At 33.1% G+C, this 25,076-nt stretch overlaps 1 protein-coding gene across 6 annotated transcripts in view; it reads right to left on the bottom strand.

The window, feature by feature from the left end:
• LOC124357879 (cAMP-specific 3',5'-cyclic phosphodiesterase) overlaps nucleotides 1–25,076 on the bottom strand; it is an 809,095-nt gene that overhangs the window by 285,384 nt on the left and 498,635 nt on the right. The window lies entirely within an intron of this gene.

The following is a 25,076-nucleotide window of genomic DNA, read 5'->3' as shown; positions in this document are numbered from 1 at the left end:
AAACTTAATTTACTGTACAATGTGATTTAGAATAAAACAATTGTTTCCTTATAATAAAATTTAACCATCCTGTGACGCCCTTTTCAGGATTTCCGTTGTTTCAGACAAGGAATAGTGGAATTTATATAGCAAGCCGTCTTAAGTTATCTAACCTGAATTTTAAAGACTACACTAATTGTTAGATATACATTTGCAACACAACTATATAAATTTGTGTTTTAGTTCCCAAACAATACATCTCGATATTTAACGTGTATATTAAATCCTGAAGAAAGGGACATGGACCAGTTAACAAAATGTAGTGTTTAGTTTTATTTAACTCTTAACTCTGGAAAGTGGCCGAGATTTTTTGAATCCCGCGAGAATAAAACATACATTACAAAAATATGTTGATTCACAAGGAAAGCTGACTCAGCACTATTTGAAATTCTGCTCCAAATGATCGTCTATAATAAAATGTTGCGCGGACAAGCTAACAGAGGCTTAATCTAGTGGAAATCTATAAAATCAAGACATGAATAATACTGTCTTGGCACATATAATCTTATGAGTTTCAATTTCAGGCAAGCAAATCGTAAAGTTATACAAAATACGCCATGTTCAACGGCGAGCACAGAAATAACGTTATTTCTGACTTTTTTCCGAATGTTTCTAGTATAGAATATTTTAATATGAAGTAATTGCCTTAAATATTTTGATATTGATGTCCATTTAACGGAAGCACAGTGTAAGGTATTCGAATCTTACTATGGCTGACAACGTTTATGCCCTTAAAAGGTAATGATGTGCACTTTTAGGTAGATTGAATAAAAATCTGCCTATTTAATTTCAAAATTAAGAAGCAACAACAATAAAAAAATATGGTGAACTAACTTTTTAAACTTTGCAGGGTAATAAATATTGAATCCTGGTCTTAGATAAGTTGAAGAGAAAAATGAACAAAAGAAAGAACATCTTTTTAAGTTAATAAACGGTTTGCACTGAATTTTAGGTGAACGAATGCATAAAGATTCTGACTGATTGCGTAACAAATTGTCTTGTTGAGGGCCATATTAAAAATGTTTACTGTAGGATATATTTTAACAATCGTAGTAAAGTAATTTATTTTAAAAAGGGGTTACCAACTACAGTTGTGAATGTATTGATCATGTGAGAGTAAAACCCCAAACGACATCTCCCGGCGGCGGCTGGGGACTGATTGGCCAATTGTCGTGATTGCCGTCAGTAGGCGGTCTGATGTATGCTCGCTTAGAACGTGTTGCGTGACGCTAATACTAAGCGTTTGTAACGCAATCGTTTACTTTAGTCGGGAAGTTACCGCTATCTTGCTTTATTACTAGACCTCAAGGACCATCGTCGACTCTGACCAAATTCACATGATCGCCTACGAAGGGACGTGAGAATAAAACCCCAAACAACTCCCGTTGGCTGGGCAATGATTGGCCAATTGTCATGATTGCTGTTAGTAGGTTACCTACTGTATGCTCGTGTAGAATTTTATATTGAAATAAATGTTGTGCCTGAAGCTTCTTTCATATACATACACTTTGGCTGTTATAAAACTATTTTTTCATGTTAAGAGCTGGCTGTAGTAAAACGAACGAGTTTTTCATAATAAAAACAACTTTAAACCTTATACGTCCATACTATTTTTTGAGGTGTCACTTTAAAGATATATTAATTCTTTGTAAAGCGTACTTTCTTTGAATATATAGAAGTGAAAACAAGTTTGATATTTTCTATTATTGATATCCAATAATTTTATTTTTTCACACGATGCCTTTCAAATTGAATCAAATTCCTGATTCACACTTGACGGATGGCATCTTTGTATGGCATGTCGAAAGGCCTCGTGTGAAATGATTGGATAATTGTGAGTATTCTTTTATCAAATAATAGAAAATAGTTTTTCCAATAATAAGTGCTCCTCCTTCAATGAAGTTGTGCTAGTTATATTTTATAAATAACTAGTAAAATATGTATAAATTAAACAGCGTTTGGATGCGTATTAATTACGTCTTTCATATAGCACATCCTCGCTATCTACTGCTAACATTAAGACCGTAAAAGAGCGCAGACTTTAACATGGTTCTTAAGATGGTTCTTCATGGGCACTATCAAGATGGCTGCCACTATAGCAGGCTCTCAAGCGGACTTAGTAACACTCTTTACTAAAGGTTTAATGTGTACTATACACGAGTAAATTGGTTTAGGTGTATACTTTATGTGCACTAGACTTTTAAGATCGTAACCAACGAAGGAGATGACATTACCTGAGTGACAAGAGGTACCCAAACATCACTGAAGTGAATGATCTTCATAAAGAACCCATGGATCCCAACTCTTGCATTACAGGAAGCCCTCCTCAGAAGAAGCTAAAGAATCTCCAATCGCGATCGAAATCAATGCTTTTAAGATACCAGTGGGGGGGCTTTATCAGAAATTCTTATCTAAATAATGAAAAGCATTAAAATGCCACCGCAATCAGTAATGGTTACTAGGGAAATTTTCTATCACTAATTATTGTTTGTTTCATCGAATCGAGGTCGAATGACGGTGATCCCAGCAGGATCTCCCCATTCTTGCTTGTTAACTGTGCTGGAGCGACACATTTACCAAGCGATCTATCTCTACCTGTTCACATTTCTATTTAAACAGCATTTAAGGGGAGCACTTCGCCCTATCTTCGTAATGTTAACATAGGTACACTTATCTCAAGAACTACTTGAGGTATCTTCATAATTCTTTTTTTCATTTAAAGAGGGATTCTAGGGGAACACGTGGAACCAAAAAAAAAATTTTTTTTGGCATATACCCTAAAAGTTATATATTTTTGTTTTAACGCTTGGTCAAAAACCTATATAAATATGTGTATATGTATGTATATAAATATTGAACTCAGTGAAATGTGATGTTTTTTAGTGGTTCCACATATGTAAAAACAGTGCTACAAACATACAAAAAAAATTTCATATTCCTACCATTTGTAGTTTTTGAGAAAAATGTACTTTTGTATTGAAAAACCGCAACTTTCGGAAAAACACAAAAAACGGAAAAAAAATACTGCTTTATTACCTTTTTCAGTACATTCCAGGTGCATAGGCTGGCTGATCTCCTTCCTGCTCCTCATATTCATCCTCCAGACTTCTTTTTAGTAAGTTTTTCTTCTGTCTAATTTTTTTCTCTATATCTTCTTGAGAGCTTTCTCTGCCTTCCAAATTCGCCGCCGGTCAAGCTTTTTCATTGCTGTAATAAAATGCTGCCCTGGTGACACTCCTATTTCTTGAAATACTTTGCATTTGCCAATGTAGCCATCATTAAAAGCTGTAACAGCTTCATATATGCCAAATTTCAAAGTTTTAATCTCCACAAATGTTCTTTTAGGTATGTAGGTCCAAATGACATTGTTGAGGGACTCATTGGGATTTTGAGTTTTTCCCTTAGTAACATTTGCCCAGTAGAGTTGGATTGGCTAGATCTTGAAAAATAGGTTTAATAAATGTCATTAGGTTTTCAGGCAAGTGAAAATGGCTGCCATGATCATAGTTTTCATTGGATTTTACGGCTTTTGCGGTACTTACACCAGGTTTCTTCATCATCTGGACATAAATCCATGTTGAGGCCTTTCATTAGAAGACATCACATGGAAAAAACTCTGCCCAAATGGCTTTTTTCATGTCTTCAACAGAGTTTGTGTTGCGTCTAATTGCCAATCCGTAGTATTTTTGGAGCTGAATAATGGCACAGAATCTGTTAGCTTGTTCTTGCCGCCAAGTCGTGAGCCGTCAGGGAGTGTTTTTAGTCTTAGCTTTTAGATTTTTTAATCTCGATCCCATCCGTTTCTGGACATGGCCTATGCATTCTATCTTTGTTATGGCAGTATCACCATAGGGCTTGGCTTCGCATACACTGGAGTACGCCTTGCTGTCTCCATCACCAAGGTATTCAAGGTAACGAGCCTCATACAATGCCTGCGAGCGCTGAAAAATTGCGACTGCTCCAGCAACTTCCATGGCTCCACTAGAACCTTCAAAGTTTGCGATACAGCCATCACCATGCGTGTTGTTTAGTCTATTAGTGCATCTGCAATATTTAGATAAAATCTCGATGTCTAGGACCTTACCGGTTGATAAAGATGTCACTGATACCACTCATTTAGTGAAAGGTTGACCCCGCTTTCTGCCATGAGCCATCAGCAGCTATAGCGAGGTCTCTGCAACCATCATTATATCCGATACAGCTTCTTGCACAGCACTTTTGCATTGACTTCTTACACACTAACTCAGCAATTGAACCCAAGTAATGCTCATGTTCATGATATCTCAAAGGCGGAGGTGTAAGATTCATAAAAGCGCAAATTTTCTCCGCAGCCACTCTACCTTTGCCTATGTTACGCATAGCATAAACCAAACGAAGATTTAGGTCATAAAATGTGTTAGGCCTATCAGACTTTGCTTCATTCTGATTAGTGTTAGGCCTGACTAATTCAGAGTTTGTCACAGTAATAGTGTTTTCACAATCAGAACAGCTGACTATAATTTTTGATGCTAGGCCTACAATGTGTTTTACTTTGTAAACAAGTTGGCCATGGCAATTTTTACACACTGAAACGTTACTAAAGAGCCTCATTCAACAATCCTATATTAACTATACAGTTTTCAGACTCATCATTTTCATTCAATTGGTACTGTTTCAAAAAAGGACTGACCTTCTTAGAAGATGCACTATTGAGGTCTTGGCCTATCCACATTTGGAGTATTGGTACCTCGATTGTTACTTGATCCTGAGAAACTAGGCCTAGGGACTAGTTGGAGGGTTATGTTGATTTCCTTTGAAAACGCGTTTCTTGAAAGCAGGCTTTGAACGTGGCATTATAAAATTCACTACACTTATAACAAAAAAATACTCAGAAACTCTCCACTAAACTCACAAAAAACCATAATCATTTTACGTAATTTTCACTCTCTCTAAAACAGAAATGTCAGTAACCAAAACATGTATGCTACCTAGGTTATAAGCAATGGTTATATAAAACAGATGTTTTGTTGGTTAGTGTAAGTTGTTGACATAACAAACTGTCACTGCCAACCAAATCAATGAACATGACTGCAACGAGTTAGTACTATAACAGCACCATTCAAAGTGTGACTGCTACAGGCCCGAAACTGCCTGCAGGGCCTATTTAAAAAAAAAATATTTCGGACACTTCTAGTCATCATAAAAAAAATTTAATACCACCATTGTTATCGGGAAATTCCAAACTTTAATAAAAAAAAAAAAAAAATTTGTAATTTTTTGAGATTTTTTACGAAGTGCTCCCCTTAAAAAGTTTCATGACTTAATGAGGTGTTAAGAGAATCATGCAAAATTATACAATTCCATCATTATACAATTGCTACTATTGTAATTCCATCCACTATTATTATTATTATTATTAATAGTTTCGAAGATCTCTGCAGGAATTTATTTAATGTGCATGATAGATTGATATAAATTGAGCTGTAATTAAGTACCTCCACGTATATACTACGATATAAGCTTTGGTTGTTATATAAGGTTGATTCCTATTATTTACATTTAGGTGCTTTCGATATTTATTTCCATGTAAATTGTAACTATTTTTATATATTTATTACGACGTAAGGTTTGGTTATTATGTAATTCTGTTTTCCTATTATTTATAATTTTAGTGATTTTTATATTTATTTGGATGTTTTATTAATTATTATGCATCGTTGCTTTCTTATTTATTAAGTATTATATCAATGAAATAATCTAGTTATTTTATTCTTAGTTCTTAATAGCTGGCACACCATCTGTTACTTAGATATATACGAAATGGATTACCGTTGATCCAATAATTAAATAAATAAATACCACCAATCATCTGTTTAATGTGGGATCACGGTGCTTCCTAGTGTTGATCATCGTGTACGTCAAGTGACATGTAATGCACAAGACGGTCCAACGTATGAATAGTAAACGGCATCGTGTACAATATCCAAATAAAAATTTAACCATCGAGATGCTTCCAAACAAAATTATACGATCCGATCACAATTTAACATGACACTCTATGATTAATTAAACTACACTCATTGCCTAAGCACGGTAATACAATACTAGCTACTCCTTCAGCCAAGTGCTCATGTTTTGAATGAAGGTAAGCATACGTGGAGTAAAATTTGATAGATGTTCGAGGTAAAAGACCGTTTCTTGGAACAGTTACATCAAGCACCGTAAAACATGCATGATAATATCTTTCAGTAGATTTTCGTTACATTCTGTAATGGTTCTGCTGATTTCAATACTTCTCCTGATCACATCTTTAGTCTTGAATACTAACGAGACGCACCATAAATAACAGTTTGTGAACTCTTACTCAGAGATGAAATAAAATATTTAACTAACAAAAGACTCAGCTTTGAAGAATTATTTAGAGACACACTTCCTGATGTAGGATAATCAAAACCTTTCAAACAAGTCTAGTTTTTATTCACTTCACTAAATGGAAATAGATCAGATACTGTTTAAAAATACCACGCAGTTGAATCCTTTTATTTTCTAGCTTTAAACTAAGTCTAACTCTCACAGAAGTTCGATTACTTAATGAAATTCATAAAAACCTTTTTTAGGAAGAATTCACTGGAACAAAGATTTGTTTAGAGCATTTATTGGATTCAAAATAAAAACCTGTTATAATTTAATTTGTCTTCCAACTTTTATTTTACTATTTTTGTAGTCCAAGTTGTATACAAAAATGTTTAATTATTTGTTCGTTGTTTTTAAAAATTATTTAAAATGATTAAGAAAATATTCATAATAAACATTTATAAAGATGTCTTACACTTTTACACTTTACACAAATACTTATATTTATACATATACATACATTTATACTTATTCGGAAGAATGCATTTAACACTTCATATATTAGAAATACAAACGCAAAAGGTCTGATTATGAAGCTTTAAAAATAGTAAATACCCACCTATTATTTATTAATTTTAAATTATAATTCAACTTTCAATTAATATTAATGTATATTACGTAATTTAAAATATTAGAATGAAAAAGTTATATGAAGGTAGGCCTCATTAAATTTTGTTTGCTACAAACATTACATTTATTACATCTTTCTGAAGAACATCGTACATTCCCGAAGTATATACTTCTTAGAACCTCTCAAAACAAAATAAACATATGAAGATCTACAGGAATGGAACAAATGATAAGGAAGTATATTGATTTTATTATTCCCCTGACACACTTTGACGCCTAAGGTTTATAACTATTAAACAACAAACTGAATTACAAAAATCAATAACTTCAAACTTACTAAACTCATCATTTTATGAATCCGGTTTGAGAATATGAGACAGAGGGAGAAAAAAGTAAATAGCGCAGTTAATATTTAATATCTAGCTTCATTTTATACGACGAGTTACAACGCTGGCCTTCTAGAGACTGACATCTTAGGAGCTTAAAATCCCGAAAGGATATCGCTCCGAAAGCTTCCCATAAACCAAACTTCAAATAATACCTTCATTAAAAGTAAGATTGTTCACATAATTACATTAATTATTAATATACATTTCCAAAATCCAATAATTGGCAATGAATTTCGTACTTATATAGTGTTGAAATTTAGCCCAAGAGCAGAATTCATTACCTTGAAATAATAACGATAAATTTTGTATACAAAAAATTGTTTTCATGTACATTAACGCATATAATTTTGTTTAATAAACACACATTCAGAAATTATGACTTGATTCATTGTTAAATACATTATTAAGGATATATAGACAGATATGGTCTAAGCAGGTATATGTATGGGGTGATTAAAAAAGTGATACTAATTATTTACTCTCCTCAGAAAGAAAATAACACAGAATATTTGAAAAATATGTGACAATTTAATATTTCTTGTGAGTATTAAGGGATATGAAAGTGCAATTAAATAATACTTAATTCTTACACCTTTTGATATACCTCTGGAAGTATAAATGTATGTCAATTCGTTTTACAAGTTGTCCAAACTAATTTGATTAAACTTAAAAGTAACTAATAAAAACAACTTAACTATGCTGGGAAGGGCTGATTCAATGTAAATGTTGAGTTTAGCTCCAGTTCACCTTCATATTAGTGCAACGTCTGGAATCTGACCTAGGTGTCAAAACGGCGTAAATGATTCGTTTTGATCTTTGTTGCCAATTTGTTTTGGATCTCTTCAGACGAGCTTGACTCCAAATTTCAGAAGTGATGTCTTTGACTTTTTCAGATTTCAGGCGCTACACCAAGAGGAAGGTAAAACTGGAGCTACATTCAACATTCACAAATAACTGATGTTTGTGCATTTAAATATTTGATACCTAGTTTTATATTAATGTATGATTTGACATATTGGGAAAATAAAAAACAACAATAACGCAAATGCACATACCAAATACTGGGAGTGACCAGTTGGCTCTGATCTGATCTTGGCAAACAGTTTGGCAAAACATGGCACAGGGCAGAGATCCACTAGCCGTTACACTGGCTACACAAACAATATAATAGCTCCTCAGTTACTGCTAAACGGCCTGTACACCGATAAATCTGCCTCTATTACTCTAAATGCTGTTTGGCCAGTTGACAGGGATTCCCGATGTCTTTTTATTTATGTTTCTTAAGGTTCAAGCGCAGATAATTAGAGCAAAGTAAAGCAAAAGGAGATTGGCGCCTCCCTTTCTTTATAGAAAAACAAGAGTTTGGGCCACTAAAATTTGGATTTTATTTCTATATGGATTAGTTTCTTACCGTCCAAGGGTGATAAGGAAGAAATCAAAAAGTAAAAAGTCACCGAGGGTTCAGTGAAGACGTCATGTGTCACAGAAAACCGCCACCAACATATCTAACTCATGTCATTCTCAAAATACGAACTCAGACTTTTATGTTTAACTAGAACAACAAACAGTCTACCGTATATTGAAATATATGATACAATCATAGTTCAAGGACACTTCGCTATGACAGTCTGTGCTGTTTTATGCCACGTGGTGAAGTGTAGGAAAGTTTTATTTCACGTTTATATTTCAAACAATCACAGCCAAGGTCGACGAGATGCTATCAGACAACTTCATGTCTGAGCAACCGTGATGAAACGCTCTCATGATTACTTTGACAACACACGCGGAAGTTTACTACTTGCTCGGTAAACCTTACCATTTTACAATAACAAATGCACGAAGAGCATTTATTAAAATGGTTAGGTAAAATACTGTTTATAATTTGTTAAAATTGTTGCCAGTATAATCTTGATGTCTGTCTACATTAAAAAAGTACAATGGTAACTCTTAACTTTCCAACTTCGCTAACACTCAGCCATGACTCGAGGGACTGTAAACGTTAATTTGTCATTGGTATTACACCATGATCGTAACGAAAAAATCACAGAATAAACAAATTTATAAAAAAATAAGGATAACGATATACCACTTAGCCATCATAAAATGAAAAAATTATATTTCAAATGTTACAATTTCAGCGACGCTTTTACGCCTCACGCGGTGTCATTTAGAAACTAAATGAAACTGAATCAAATATTTCATAAGTACTAATTTTATTGTTTATCTCATGAACTCTTCGTTAAAGTGAAATTATCGCCTGCCTTTGTTGTGGCCGACTCTCTGCCAGCTGACACTTTTACATATTCAAACGGCAGCAAGAGGAAACACGGTACCAGCGCAAAGCCTTGCTAATGAAGAAATATGCATGCCTAATTATCATAGTTATGAGATACAGGTCCAACTCTCCACATCGACCGACTTGTTGCATAAACAAAGGTAGCGGAAATTGGATTGAGGCACTGTATAATTTTCGAATTACGATTTCTTCTATGAATACCACCTTGAGTGAAACAAAATCAGAAGTGCTGTAGCTCTATTCTGATAATGTCATCATAACGTTACTAAACAATGTATGTTTCAAGATCTAAAATGAAAAATAGTTAGAATTTCGGCTAAAAAATTGAAAAATGAAAATAATGCAAAACAAAAATGAAAAAAAGTAAAATGCAAAATTTTGAATGACGAATAATTGGAACGCTGTATTTGTGACGAAGAGGTATCAATAAACCGAAAGCTAACTAATCCAGATTCAACAGGTAAAAACCAAATTCTGAATTGTTCTGAATATATTGTAACAGCCAGGACCATTTTAGTAGCATTACTAAAATGATAACGTTATAAATTACTTAACATAAAGTAGCTTTAATTTCAACTCGCTTACCTCACAAGTCTTTACAACTCTACCAACAAAACAATATGAAAAGCAGAATACACATAAATAATCAAAATTTCTCTCTATAGCTTTTAATTTTTGAAGTCAACTGCACTCTTCAATTAGTTGTCAAACCGTATTTAAAATATCAGTTAGTGCATGTAATTTTGCAGCATTCCTTTCAAGTTCATAAATATTTTTAAAGTGATATGTGGGTCATCCATATTATATGCTGGTGACAACTGACACAAAAAGTGATGAAACGTTTCTGGTCGGCCAAGTCATACATCAAACAAGTTGACCGCCTGGGCCAGAACAGTTCACCTTTGTACCGCGGCCGGTCACTGCCAACCATACGTTAACTATGGCGCTGTGCGTGATTTATGGATTACCTACAGCCCACGTAACAAGCGCCAACGCTGCCGCGTTGGAATTTTGGCTATCATTGTTAGCACTAGTTGGAACGCTACTGGAAATACTTCGTGTTTCTTATTCGTGGGATATCATTTGTAAAGGAAATAGGATTTTTCCATTTTGGCTATAATTGTTAGCACTAGTTGGAACGCTACTGGAAATACTTCGTGTTTCTTATTCGTGGGATATCATTTGTAAAGGAAATAGGATTTTTCCGTACATTTGCTATTTTTGAGTGGTACAAAAAATCAGTCAACCATCAGCCGAGATAATGACGATTTTTAAAAATAAACTAAAAATATAACCAAAAGTATCAAACAAATTAGGTAATAAACCAATGTGGAGCCACAGTATGGTTTTAAGAAGTTCATCTAGAATGAAGAAATAATTAAAACCCGTTCCCTCATTTTAAGTTACCCTTGTTTCTGCCGTGACAATTGCCATTTACTATTTATTGGCCTCTGGTCAGTTGTAGGTACTTGGTCGACGGAGTCATACCTATTGTAACCTATATTCTGCAGTTCAGTTTTAGTAATTAATGTTGTGTTTGTTTTTATTAAGTGCCTGATTAGAGTTATTGAAGTTGACACTCAACATTGTGGTTGTATTCCTGACTGCGTGTCACAACGCTCTGGTATGATTTGTTATTGTAAACTAGATTGTAATTATGTTTTAGGTTAGTTACTTAATTGAAGAAGAGATTAAATTTTAGATTTCGAAATAAAGCATTACTGATTTTCTATATCATTGAACGATGGGAAATGTCAGGAAAGATCCTGTTTCCTTTACAATAAATCAATTGTTATAAACAAATTAATATATATATATATATATATATATATATATATATATATATATATATATATATATATATATATTAGAGAACTGTGAGACGCATTTTATAGAATTTAGTAAAAACTCAGAGTTGGGTCATGCTCTGACATTGAGTTTTCATTCGTCATGCCATGAAGCAGGAGGATGTTTCAAAAACGAATTAACCTAAGATTAGGTTGACGTTTCTATACAGCAAAAATGTAAAATGATTATAGAACATATTATTCTTTATTTGATCTTGGTCGCCAAGGATACGTCTTTAGACTCCAACTAGCTCGGGAGGGGTTGAGGGAGGCAGCTGTCTCCTTGGAATGATTACAGGGCTACTTTTAGTATATTTGGTGGTGACTTTTCGTTGATGTAATTTACTACATTCTACTGTGATGACGTCAAAAACTTGAAACTTAATAAACCCTGTTACGATGTCCTGCCATATTCCTGCCTTGTTATCTCGATACTCATGAAGGACATCGTAATTCGAAGAGGCAGACTATGTTAACTGAGTGGCTTGCACACTGACAGATATGTTACGTACGGAGAACATCATTACCATTCCTGTTACAGTACGGTGTCTCAGTCATACAAATTGTGTCCTAGATAAATCTCAATTTTCTTGAAGACGTCCCTGACGCAGTGCAGACTATATTAGGTGAAATATGAGGGCCATCACATCCTCTCCTGGCTGAAATATGACGTAATTTTGTATGAATACTGCTACTTTATTTCTTCCGATCCAATACCATTATACTTTCCCCTCGAGTCCCTTTACAATGCAATAATGTTGTGTTGTTAGCAACGGAAGAACAGAGGAACTATTTAGTACGTACTACACACGATAACAAACAGCTACGTGGGCTAATGAGAGCGTTAAGTGAAATATAGTAAATCAATAGCAACATGGCCGGCCAAGTTAACGGCGTTGTGACAAATAACGTAAGTTCTTTATGGTCCCACTATGTAAACAAGCGGATTATGTCCCCGCTCTCGGAATGTGCTTTTCTCCACAATTACCATACCTAATAGGAATGGATATGGAAGGATTATAGTAATTCAGAAATTTGCAATCTTTGTGTTACAAAACGTATTATACAACGTTTTGAGGATTGAAATCCGTTCTCTTCGTCAAGGGAGAAGATAATTTAAACGTAAAAACTAGAATGTATAGCAATGGACTACCAGTAAAAGAAGAAAAGAAAGACAGAGAAAATATTAAACGTACCCGAGCACTCCTTGGATTCCAAACAAAAGAATATAAACACAGACGTTGTCACTGCACAGAATACAAGTTACAAGCACGTTTTCAGGTATGTTAATTTTTTTCTTTTATTTTCCTTTCTATTTTATAGGCTGTCCATAACTTCTAGTTCTAATTTGTATGTACTAATTATCTTGTCACCTGATGAAGAGGATAGATTTCAATCCTCGAAACATTGTGTTATACATTTTTTTAACATATACCGAAGGCAAAATTCCAAAATCCTGTTGTCCTTTCAAACCTTTCATCGCCAATAACAAGCCTTAAACGAAGAAGGTTATCACTGTTAGTGTGACAAACTGCTGTGTATGAGTGCAAAATTAAAACATCTGAAAATGAGTAACAAAACTAATAATTTTAAAACAGAAAATAGTAGCTACAGTAAAATTAAATTTGTATATAACTCTTAACTTTAGATATCCTACCTTATAAAGTTGCAATAAAGAATGGTGCATCACAAAAAATTTTAACACAATTTATATCTCGTCTAACACTTAAGGTGTATAATTATATTTAAATCCCCCCAGATCGCCTGTAATAATGGTCCAGGAGACAATATTCAATGTATAAAAACGCACCTAGTTCTTCTTGGAATTGATAGAGATATTTACTCGAAGAAATAAATCGATAGTCTCCGGGGAGTAAAAATGGGTGGTTCAAAAGAGATCACATTTGTCTTATAACCCATATAATTAACCGTAAAGCAAACAAATAAGTCTTAAATACCAGCTAACTACAACATACTTTTTTGAACCTCCTCGAGTGTACAAAGAAATGACAATAATCAAGAGTTTTAATTGAAGGAGCCAAATTTGACTTATTAAAAAACATAAAGATGTGTTGGGAAATACGCACCTAAACAGGGTTGACTTTGTATGTGGCTTTGATGAATTTAAACCTTTCTCATCCATGATTACAAAAGTTGCAATTACCTTATTAGGGTATTACAATTTCACTTCAGTTATCTTCAAAAGTTGCTTAGCGAGCCAAATATTTTTAACTGGAAGCGGTAGAAATGTTCTGTCTGTCTGTGTATTTATCTGTATTTCCGTACAATTAAATCATATTCTACTATTTATATTTTTTTAGTTGTCAATATATTTATCTACAAGTCAATAGGAATTTAAATAGGAATCGAGTTTGATTATGGTGCACGTCACTCTATAGAATTTGGCAATATTTTTTACATTGTTCTTATGGTTCACGAAAAGTTTTAGTGGTAAAACTATGACTAATAAAATTACAGGAGCAGGAAGAGATTAAATAATTTGTCCAATATTCTCACACGTGGAGTTAATGTGAATAAATAATACGGGTGTGATAACTTTCCTACTTTTATATGGTGTTTCTGTACTTTTCTGTTTATGACATAGTCCGCTTACCTTGCTGGCAACATGAAACAGGAAATAATTCAGAAAAGACTTAAAGTGCATCTATAAGCAGCATGAAGAAGGCAACAACTTTCCAACAGAAACACATTAAGGAATCGGGGTTATAAATTCAATAACTGTAAAATAAATGGCAATACGCTTACATAAGCCTGAAAGTACAGGATTAAAGTATGCTCGTTTTTAGAAACTTATGACATGATCCTTGGAGATTGAATTCTGCTCAAGAAAAGTGCAAAGTTAAGCTAATGGCTGTGGGTAAACGTGGTTAACTTACTTGGTAAAAGGGCTTGAAACCTACTTACATAACTTAGACTTGATATCTTATTCCATGTCTTGAGCCTGATGTATTCCAAAATCATTATGACAATGGAAATTATGTGGTACAATAATAAATACAATATTGATAAATACGCGTACATAAGTGAGGAAATACGACCGAAGTATAACACAAGAGCAACCACTTACATAGTGTTTTTATCAACTGTACAAATAACTGTTTTTGATACATTAAGTAAGTCCACGAAGTGAATGTTTCGTGTAACCTCGTAATAAGTATCTGAAACAATCATCTTGCGCACAATTCAATTTTTTCACTACACTAATTTTGTTTTTGCACTAGTAGATATAATTGAACAAAACGTATAATAGTTTTGAAACGTAAAATGGACAGTATAATAAAAATTAACTGAAACGTGAATAAGTTTTAAATTTTGTTTCCGGTATGTTGGTACACGTTGTTCATCATACGCAATATAAAAGTGTTCCGGCGCGTTGTCGTATTCTGAGATCGGCTTCGCCTCGCTCGAAAAGTAGGCCTACGTTTGTGCAATGAAAACACTAATTTTGTTTCTAGTAATGAAAACCACGATTTTATGGCTGGAATGACTTTCAGTAGATATTTAATTCGTGTGATTATAACTTTTGTATCACCACGACGGATTTCTACGGAGAACCTGTCTATAGAGAAAAGGAAAATATGTAACACCACATAATATTAACCAAAATCATAAAATGAAATCATCAACAGAAAAAAATCATTGGGTAAAACAGTTGCTTATTCATATGTCGTTCTATTCTAACGACCGTATTTTTAGGGCGAGAGATGAATAAAATTCCCATAGATATACCCACATGAAACATTAACCAACATGATTATAAAGTTTTCACTACAGAACGTTTGCTATTTATAGTGTCCTATTTTCAGTTAGCGGACTGTAGGATGCTGACAGCTGTGCAATAATCGGCTCTAGTGGGTGTTAGTTGCTGGGAATTAGCCGGACAAAGTACAAGTGGAACGGCCATGTTGGGTACGAACCATTACACTACGCTGTTTTGCAGATTTATGCTCTAATGTTCTAATAATATTAAATAACGCTATACAGACTTCCAGCGTTTTATTGTGTTTCGAGTAGCCAAAGTAACAATACAAGAGGCAAAATGTAATATAAAGTATCATAAAAATGTAACAAAGCCAATTAAAAAAAATTCAAATAATATAATAAAGTTATTAAAATATAGCACTGAAGCTCCATGCAGTTAAATATTTTTAATGTTTAATTATTTGTACTCTGTTTAAATGCTACAGAGATTAGGTTTTGAAACACAAGTGGGCAATTTTCATCAGTGAATGATGTGAAACGAAACCAGAAATAAACCCATTCACAGCTTTATGCTGACCGAACGTAACAAGCTTGTTTTGCTTAAGAGTTGTTAGAGTAAAAAGCTAACGTGTGTCTGTTTTTCTGTTCGTTTATTCCACGACTCATAGAAGTTTCAAAACACGGACCACTAATCGTATCCATTACATTTCCAAAAATTATTGACAGTAAATTGTTAAAATAAGATAGGTGTATGTGTTTTAAATAATATTTTGAAGTTTACTTGCATTAAAACAATTATAAAACAACTTTTATAAAATGTGTGTTAAATTACTGGGTATGAAAACCATTATGTAAATTAAAAAACTGAAGTGGAAAGTCGATGTTAAAAATTGATTTTGACTCCCACACACGTTTTTATTTTGACTACCTTATATTAAAAAACCACGATAGTCCTTGATTCCGGAACCAAATACGAGGTATTTCTAAAACCTCTATTTATTTATTATTTCGAACTAGAAATTTATATTTCGATTTTAGAACTTAGTACCCTCATTTATGCTAATTGTAACATTTATTGATATGTTAAATTTATTTTATGCTAAATAAGTAAATTGTTAAAATGAATATATAATACTATGTAAAACGTAGTTATAAAATTCATGAAATTATTATGACAATCGAATAACCATCAAATTTAAAGGCAGTGAACTATTGGTTGGATCAAAATAGTTTTTAGTAATTTTATTGAAAATGTATTAAAAAAGATTTTTGGTTACTTTTTATTTAATTTTTGAATAAAATATGCACTTCGACATTTGGAATTAAAAAAAAAACAAACATTTAATATACATTTTAAATATCAATAAGTAAAACTGACAACAGGGATAAGTATATGGAAAAATAGTATAATCGAAATTGTAATTAAAAACCAATTATAACGTTACTAACTTACAATTAATGCTATATATTTAACTGAAAGGCACGATTTATATTAATATACTTTGTATGTCTGGACAAAAACTACGACGAGCAAACTTGCATACATGACCTCCTAGATAAATACAACGGCTCCTCCGTGAACTGAATTGGAAGAGAGATCCTTCTATTGTAGATGCAACTTCTATTAGGGTCTCTATTCTTGGAAAGTAAGTGTGATATTTTCCAGGAAAGGTCGGTAAAATGTATCTAGATCATATAAAATATGATCTAGATTTACTAGAAACAAAATAGTCTGCTGGTGGTTGTTGCGTTTAAATCCTCCCTCTGCACCCCGCACTGAACACTGTTTCCAGTTTTACATGTATAAAAAAACTGATCCGTCTGAAAATTAGGGAACAGTTGGTGGTGAGCAGCGATATGGCAACCCCGCCTCAAATGTTATCAGGCTCTTTTAGTACCGGCTTCTCTAGCTGACGATCCGCAAGCGTAATGAAGGCCACCGTCTAGCTCATACAGATTAAAAATAAATCTCTACGCTTCCTTGCTTATTTTAGAAATAATAAAATATTTTCTTCATTGACTGTAATGGATAACCCATCTTTGATCTAAAACTACACATAAGCTCACATAAAAAACTCCAATAGTATTCATAATTTCCGACTTTCTGAATACATAATAAATGTATAAAATACAAACACGTTTTAATGTAACGTATACGATTATTTGCTTAAAAAAAGCTTTCTATAGCTTTCAAAGGGCACTTGTAAGGGGAGGGGGAGTGCAAAAGCCCGAATGCATCTATAGATTGTATTAACCAACATATTATGTTGCATCACTGATGGATTTGATATATATATGTTTTATATATATATATATAATAACATTTATGATGTATTTATGATTGATTTATGAGTATACTGTATATATTGTAAGATAGATGGGATGATTTATACCACACATATATGAATTTTAAATTCCAACTGTACAAAAGCATTTCTGAAGAACTATAAGATATATCCCAACATACTACCCAGTAGGTGTAGAACTATTTGAAACGGATTAAAACCCCGTTTTAGGAATGCAACATAAATATACTACTACAGCTGAATTGCAAGTTTATTATAAATATTTGATGTAGAATGAATGTGCTGTTCTGCAAACGTTTGTTGTGATCAACTGATTTGAAAGATAAGACCCATCAGAGATGTTGGATAAATACCGATATGATATCCTGGCCGTGCACTGGAATGATTGAAGCATTTTATGTTCGGTATTTCAATTGTGAATATGCCACTAATTGTTTACGTAACTTTTATTAATTCCAATATTCTTTTTGTAAAAATATAACTTCGGAAATGTTTTATATAATTCGTTGGATCCCATATAAAAACCTTGTAACCAAATAAATACTTAGCTTTGGAAAACATAGATCACATCTGTAAAGTCAACAACTAAAAAAAAAAACTCAAAGAAAAACCATCTGGAAATTGTGAGAATATTTTGGTAATGATCCCCAGGCAGTTGGTTCTTCATTTAAAGAACTAACTTTGGCATAAATGGGACACTTTTGTCTACTGGAAGAACAGCGAGTTCCAAATGAGGTCAATACGATAGTTTGAGATTTAATATTAACTATGAACCGTAGTATAGTTATTAACTCTGTATTATTAACTCTTTCTTCTAGTATTATAAGTTGGAAATGGAATAAAATTAATACTTTTCCATTATCCCGGTACACGATAAATTCAATTAAATATCGTTGCATGTTTGTAAAGTAACCTATTTAAACAGTAAATCATTTCAGACAGATCAGTCATAGTAAGATTAGTCCTGTAAATTGAACAATTTCATATTACGAGGTCGAATACACCAAATATTGTAGTTGATATTTAGTTTTATTTCATTAAACGTATTCATTATTTAACACTGATTTATAAAGAGCCTAGCCTGTAATTTATAAGATATAACGGTATTAATTACGTCTTCTATTTACAACACCATAGCTTCTACGTATTCTTACAAAAGGAAAACGACTGGAAAACAAATAGCGAAAACAAGGTTTTTTATTACTAATCCTCTTTATCTATTCGTTTAGTTCCATACCCTACTCACATTTCCACCTAAGAGAAATATTTCAACCCTCAAATTCGGCTCATTTCATAAGATGGCCATGGTTCTATTTTAATGATATAATTATTACTTATTTATTGTTTAGCATCAATGGAACCTTCAAAGGTGTTTTCGTTTTTTAGAATATGGTACGCTTAACTTAGCGTCGAGTGGCTTTGGTGTGAAAGATTGGTCGAAATGATACGGATTGGAAAACTTAATACGATACGATTCGTAAAACATTTTTCCTGTACCTGGCTATATTAATAATACTACATATTTATTGATTTTTATTATGTATTATGAATGTATTGTTCGTATACAGGCCAGTGTAGAAAAATTCAGGAAGAGCAACACGATTTTAATTTCAACACAATACTTAACTCCTATTAATGATGCACACAAAATGATAATTTAAATATATCCTTAGTGATTTATTTTAATAATCTGGAATAAATTGTATACAACGCTTAATGTATATATATACTAAAATGATGGCTATGGACACTTAGATAAAATTCAATTTATTTTGAGATTCGATATCTAACACGTGAGTTAGGGTATATGGCTTTTGAAATAGAACACTCATAATGTTTTATGGACTTGGATATATAACCTCTGTTTACTACTCTGCTGTTTACAAATTCTTGGCCATCTGTGTTATTTGGGTTGGTAATTCGGTTATCTAGCGTCCTGAATTCGTAAATAACATTGTCACTATATGGCAAGAATAACAATTACAACGAAATCACTCTTGTTAGTGAACCAGGGATAATGAGGAGTTGTTGTTAACCTTACGGTAACATCCAATTACGGAAGGGTGAATTATAAACAGATCACAAACACATTACATATGCTGTCTGTTAATACTAGTACTTTGAATACTATAGTCTGGGGAGACTGTGTATTTGTATAGAACCTTTACATATTATAATATTCGAAAATAACTTTGAAAGCGTCCTTGATCATTAATTATCTTTAATGTTATAAATGACCGACAACATATAATTAAAAACAGTTACTCTGGAATTCCTAACCAGTTTCTTAATTATAATTTTTGTTCAATATATTATTTCATAACGCAATATAGAAATTATTAACATAGAAACCTGTTTTAAATTTATTACAGATATTTCAAGCAATATTTCTCAATTACCACTGATTTGAGTTTTTAATTTGACAGAATTGACATAAACGTTTCAATTAAACGTAAATATATCGTTTAAACGTTTGAGATGTACATTAATTCACAAACTGTTTTTGAAACTGTACAAAGTATTCCTAAGAAATTCAGTCTTATTATTGAGTTTATAGTCAATTGGTATAACAATAACAAAGGTTTGGTCAATGAAAATTGTTTGGCGTTAATCAGAGAAAAATATTTAGGTTTGGAAACTAGAGTTATAAGAATTTGCGATTAGAAATCTCTTAAATTACTCTTGCAAATGTGAAACAAACTTTGCACACAATTTTTATTATATGTTAAAGGCTCACTAATTATATTCTAAGGGCTCCTAACCTAGCATATCACATGCTACGTTCACTCAAGTCAAATGCGCACTTCGAAAGTGGTTTTGGCCATTGTGAAGATATCTAAAGGCGCAGTCGTATTTCTGAAATACTTTAGTAACCATTCAGAAACGTATTACCAGCGACGTAAGATTGTTGTACTGTGGAGCGTGTAATGCCGAGAGTAACAACTAGTCGAGTAATTTATGTATTTGAGGATTAACGTCAATAATAGGAGAGCTCTAATATGAGAGAATAACTTATTAATACCCTATAAAACATTCTATTACTTTGTAAGTCTTATTTCGTTCCACGAGTATTCAACGGACCACTTCACTTATCCTCCTAAAGGAATTCACTAAGAGAAAGAATAGTGGTCACAAAGGTGAACCCTGAATGAGCCCAAGAAAGCCAAAAGCACTCTGCCCATCGTTTACGGAGCAATGTGTTCCTGTACATAGACGGGGAATGGAGGTGTAACACGCCATGACCTTTCTATGTCCATATTGTTCAGCTAAATAATAAAAAAATATGCTAATATAGTTTTTTACCACAATTTAAAGTAACAGATCATACACTGCAATGCTTATATTAGTCACAAAACGTTATTGAGCTAATTTAAGTTGCTACATGTTTTGACTTCAAACATAAATTTCCTATATTTCTTTATACTGTGTTTCTTACACCAAAATAAAGATCTGCGTGGTTAGTTGTACAATGCCCTTGGACTTTTAATAAATATTGTATTATTGATTTAGATGATAATTGGTATTAAACTATTAAATACGGCTGAAGTATAATACGCCGCCACTAACACAACTGGACCATCGGCATCAATGATTACATAAACTAACGAAACCAAAAACGAACACAGCGTTCATAACTAGAATTCTTCTAGAAAAATTGTGCAAAGGTTATGTCGTTTCTTTCGAAATCTAAACATCACGCATAACTGTGAAGCTGAAACAACCCCGCCCTCACTCCAACATCGATATAGATATTTACGCTAAAAATACTATTACTTCTTCAGATGGAGGGACGTTTTAAACATTTAGTTTCAGATTATGTATAGTCTTGTAACAATTGTAAACTGAAGCATGGGTGAAACGTTCAATCAAGTCAAATGCGCACTTCCAAACGTGTCTGCTGCAAGTCTTTTATCAGTCTGTATTTTCATACATCATTTGAAATTATACATGTTCAGTGTTATAATACCATTTCTATGAGTTATAATCTAAATGACATTCAAATGTTTGGTATACACACTGGATAAAATAATCACTCAGTGCCGTTTATCGAGTTTTTAGTGGTTTTATGCAATGATAAAAGAATTATAATTGAAGTGCTAAGCAATATCGTAAGAATCCGACAGAGGTATTGACGGAGTAATTATTTAATGAGTGTCTGTTATACATATAATATAATCTAACTCTAACTATAATATATAATATGCAGTGTGACATAGTCATCTCTACAACCAAAGAATATATGTTTAATACGCTTAAAAGTAAAGTCACATTTCAATGAAAAGTATAGTAATTAATTATTTACGGTTTTATAGTATTGATATGCAACGTATTTCTTTATTTGTATGCATTTATGAGACATTGGTATAAAATATACGTACTAGATAAAGATTTGATTACATAAAGAGAAAACTATTGGCATCTAAAGTAATTTGCAGAGTAAGTTTTCCTAGATAGATAACAATTGTTTTGAAAACAGAAACGTTTGAGCGTAACTAATGGTATTGAGCTTATAAATACAAACTTTTTAAATAACCATTCTCTGCAAACTTTATAACGGCAAGAAGTTCAACATAACCTTTCAATTAGTAAACATTACATAGGGCACAATAACAATGCCGGGGTATAGAGGACTAATTTAACTTGATCTGGATCTTGGAGACATGCATTTAATTTGGTTTGAACCAGGCGCTGTTATAACCTCTTCCTGATATAACCAAGACCAATGTATTCAAACTTAGCATACACCTAGTTATGGGTCATTGCGAAGTATGAACAGTACAGTTGGATTATACATTATAAAATAATTTTCTATTTAAAACAAGTAAAATTCGTTTTGTACTCTAGGCTACATATTAAAAATGTTGTATAAACAATAAAAGGTATAAACGAACCAACCGGCGTGTAGAACGTAAATAAACTATTTTCTGCAATTTAATTTGAACATATACGAATATGATTCTGCATGTTAAAATATTCAAAATATTTTAAAGTTTTGCTGAAACAAGTTAGTTACTGTATTATACTTTCAGGGTTGAATTCTGTTATATACTCTCCGATTTAAAACAAGTTTATACAGTACATTATACTACATTAGCGACTACTAATGCTCGGAACCCACTGTGCGACCGGCCCAGCCCGGCCCGGTGTATCCTTAGTCGACTGTGCCGATACCCCGTGGGCCGGGCCTGTCGTAACGGGCGAAGTGTCCACTTAATCACATGCATTTTGGCAGTGTATAGAAGGCCAGGCCGGACCGGTCGCAGTGGGCGCATGTCCGTTTAATTGCATATATTTCGACCACGAAAAGGCCGGGCCGGTCGCAATGGGCGCGTGTCCGCTTGATTACGTATATTTCGACCACAAAAAAGCCGGGCCGGTCACAATGGGCGCGTGACCGTTTGATTACGTATATTTCGACCACAAAAAGCCGGGCCGGTCACAATGGGCGCGTGTCCGCTTGTTTACGTATATTTCGACCACAAAAAAGCCGGGCCGGTCATAATGGGCGCGTGTCCGCTTGATTACGTATATTTCGACCACAAAAAGGCCGCGACGGTCCGGGCTGGGCTGGACTGGAGCAGTCGTAGTTGGCACCGTGCTTAACATGGTGTTTCATGGCGTTATTAGTGAAAATATTCGACACACTTCTTATCGCTATAAAGATAAAGGACTTACGACTGTTCGCCAAGGCTTGGAACTTCAATTATTTCGAATAGAACAAATCTATTCAAATGAGTTTTTGACAACTGGTAAACAGGCTAGGAACTTCAAATCTTTCGTATAGAATAGATCTATGCAAATGAGTACTTGATAGCTCTCAGGAATTTTTAATCAGACCGTCTAGAATTTCATTTTGTGACGTTATAGGCACTGCTCGAGCTATGTTTGTCATTCTTGCCATCCAATGTCAGATTGTTCGGAAACCAGAAATACTTTCTTATCTTCTGTCAAACTATTATAAGTACTTGGATTTTATTTGAATTTATATTTCACTCAGGTTTAGAGTAGTTAGGTTTTTTTTATATATTTGATTATAAAAGCACAATAGTTTATGAAATATCAGTTCTTTCCTTTTTAATTTCGTGTCACAGCCTTATCTTGAAAAGGGAAACATGTAGTTTTTTCATTATTATTAAAGTAGTAAATTGACCATCTTTAAAAAATTGACGTTGAAGATTAAGTATAAAGGACAAAAGGAAAGAACATGCAATTTAAGGATAAAACCACGAAATAACATAAATTAAAAAATCATAGTTTCCTGAAGGTATACATGAATAAGTATGTATTTACTTTAATTTCCTTAAAGCCGTATGTCCTAACACCTGGCTACACAAGTAGGACCTAACATGACTCCAAATAATTACTCGAGGAAAGAAATGAAACCTTTTCTTTATTTCTGTTTATTGTCAAAAGATATCTTACAAAGCTTTGACAGTTAAATTTAAAATATTAACCTAACCAAAGTATGGTCACGCTATTTCTTTCTAGCAACGGATAAAATCTGCAATAATTTACTTCTTGCTGACCTTTCACGTTTCATATAATGTTGGATATACTTCTTTGTTTAAAGGTTATTTTTGACGATGGAAGGATTGTGAAGGAAACAGGATTTTTCCGGACATTTGCCATCGTTCAGTGAAACAAGAAAACAGTAACACTACGTTTCGAGATCTGCAATCTGATCTCTTCTTCAGGTAAAGAACTAACCTAATACATAATTACAAACTAAGTTAAAATAAACAAATCTTACTAAATGATTAGTGTTTTGTATAGTTTTGTATTAAGTGCATGTCTTTAGTGTTAGTGAAGTTGACAACAACATGTAGGTTGTGATTCCTGACTTAGGCGTGCCACAACGCTTTAGTAAGATTTGTTTATTTTAACTTAGTTTGTAATTATGTATTAGGTTAGTTCTTTACCTGAAGAAGAGATCAGATTGCAGATCTCGAAACGTAGTGTTACTGTTTTCTTGTTTCACTGAACGATGGCAAATGTCCGGAAAAATCCTGTTTCCTTCATGTTGGATATACTTAGGTCTACTTCTTCAGACCATGGTTGTTCGTGAACAATTATTCGCATTGTTTACATTAACGATAAATAATCGTATAAGTAAAATGGAAAAAATAAACTGTATGGGAGCTTCTGTAGAGATATTGTTAGTTAGCTAAAGTTAAGAAATGCTAAATAACGAGCCGCATATGATACTTAGTGAGATTTTAAATGTTTTGCAGATGTTTATAACATTAAAAATATCACTAAAATATAAATAGTCTTGTGAGTATCTCTTAAAAGGTTCAATGTGATAAATGTAAAATTTTTAAGTTTATGCAATGAATCTTTGTTGGAATATTTTCAAAAATTTCTGATAAATTCTTTTAAAGATAATTTTCTTGTGGGCAGAACTATAAAAACATGAGGATTTAGAGACGTTTTGAAGTACTTAGGCAAGGAAAAACTGCTGAAGATAAGGATGTAATGTTCGTACATTATGAATACGAGTTATACAAAAAAT

Source organism: Homalodisca vitripennis, chromosome 1 (assembly GCF_021130785.1).
Source record: "Homalodisca vitripennis isolate AUS2020 chromosome 1, UT_GWSS_2.1, whole genome shotgun sequence".
Lineage (NCBI taxonomy): Eukaryota > Metazoa > Arthropoda > Insecta > Hemiptera > Cicadellidae > Homalodisca > Homalodisca vitripennis.
This window is presented reverse-complemented; position numbering and strand designations above follow the sequence as displayed.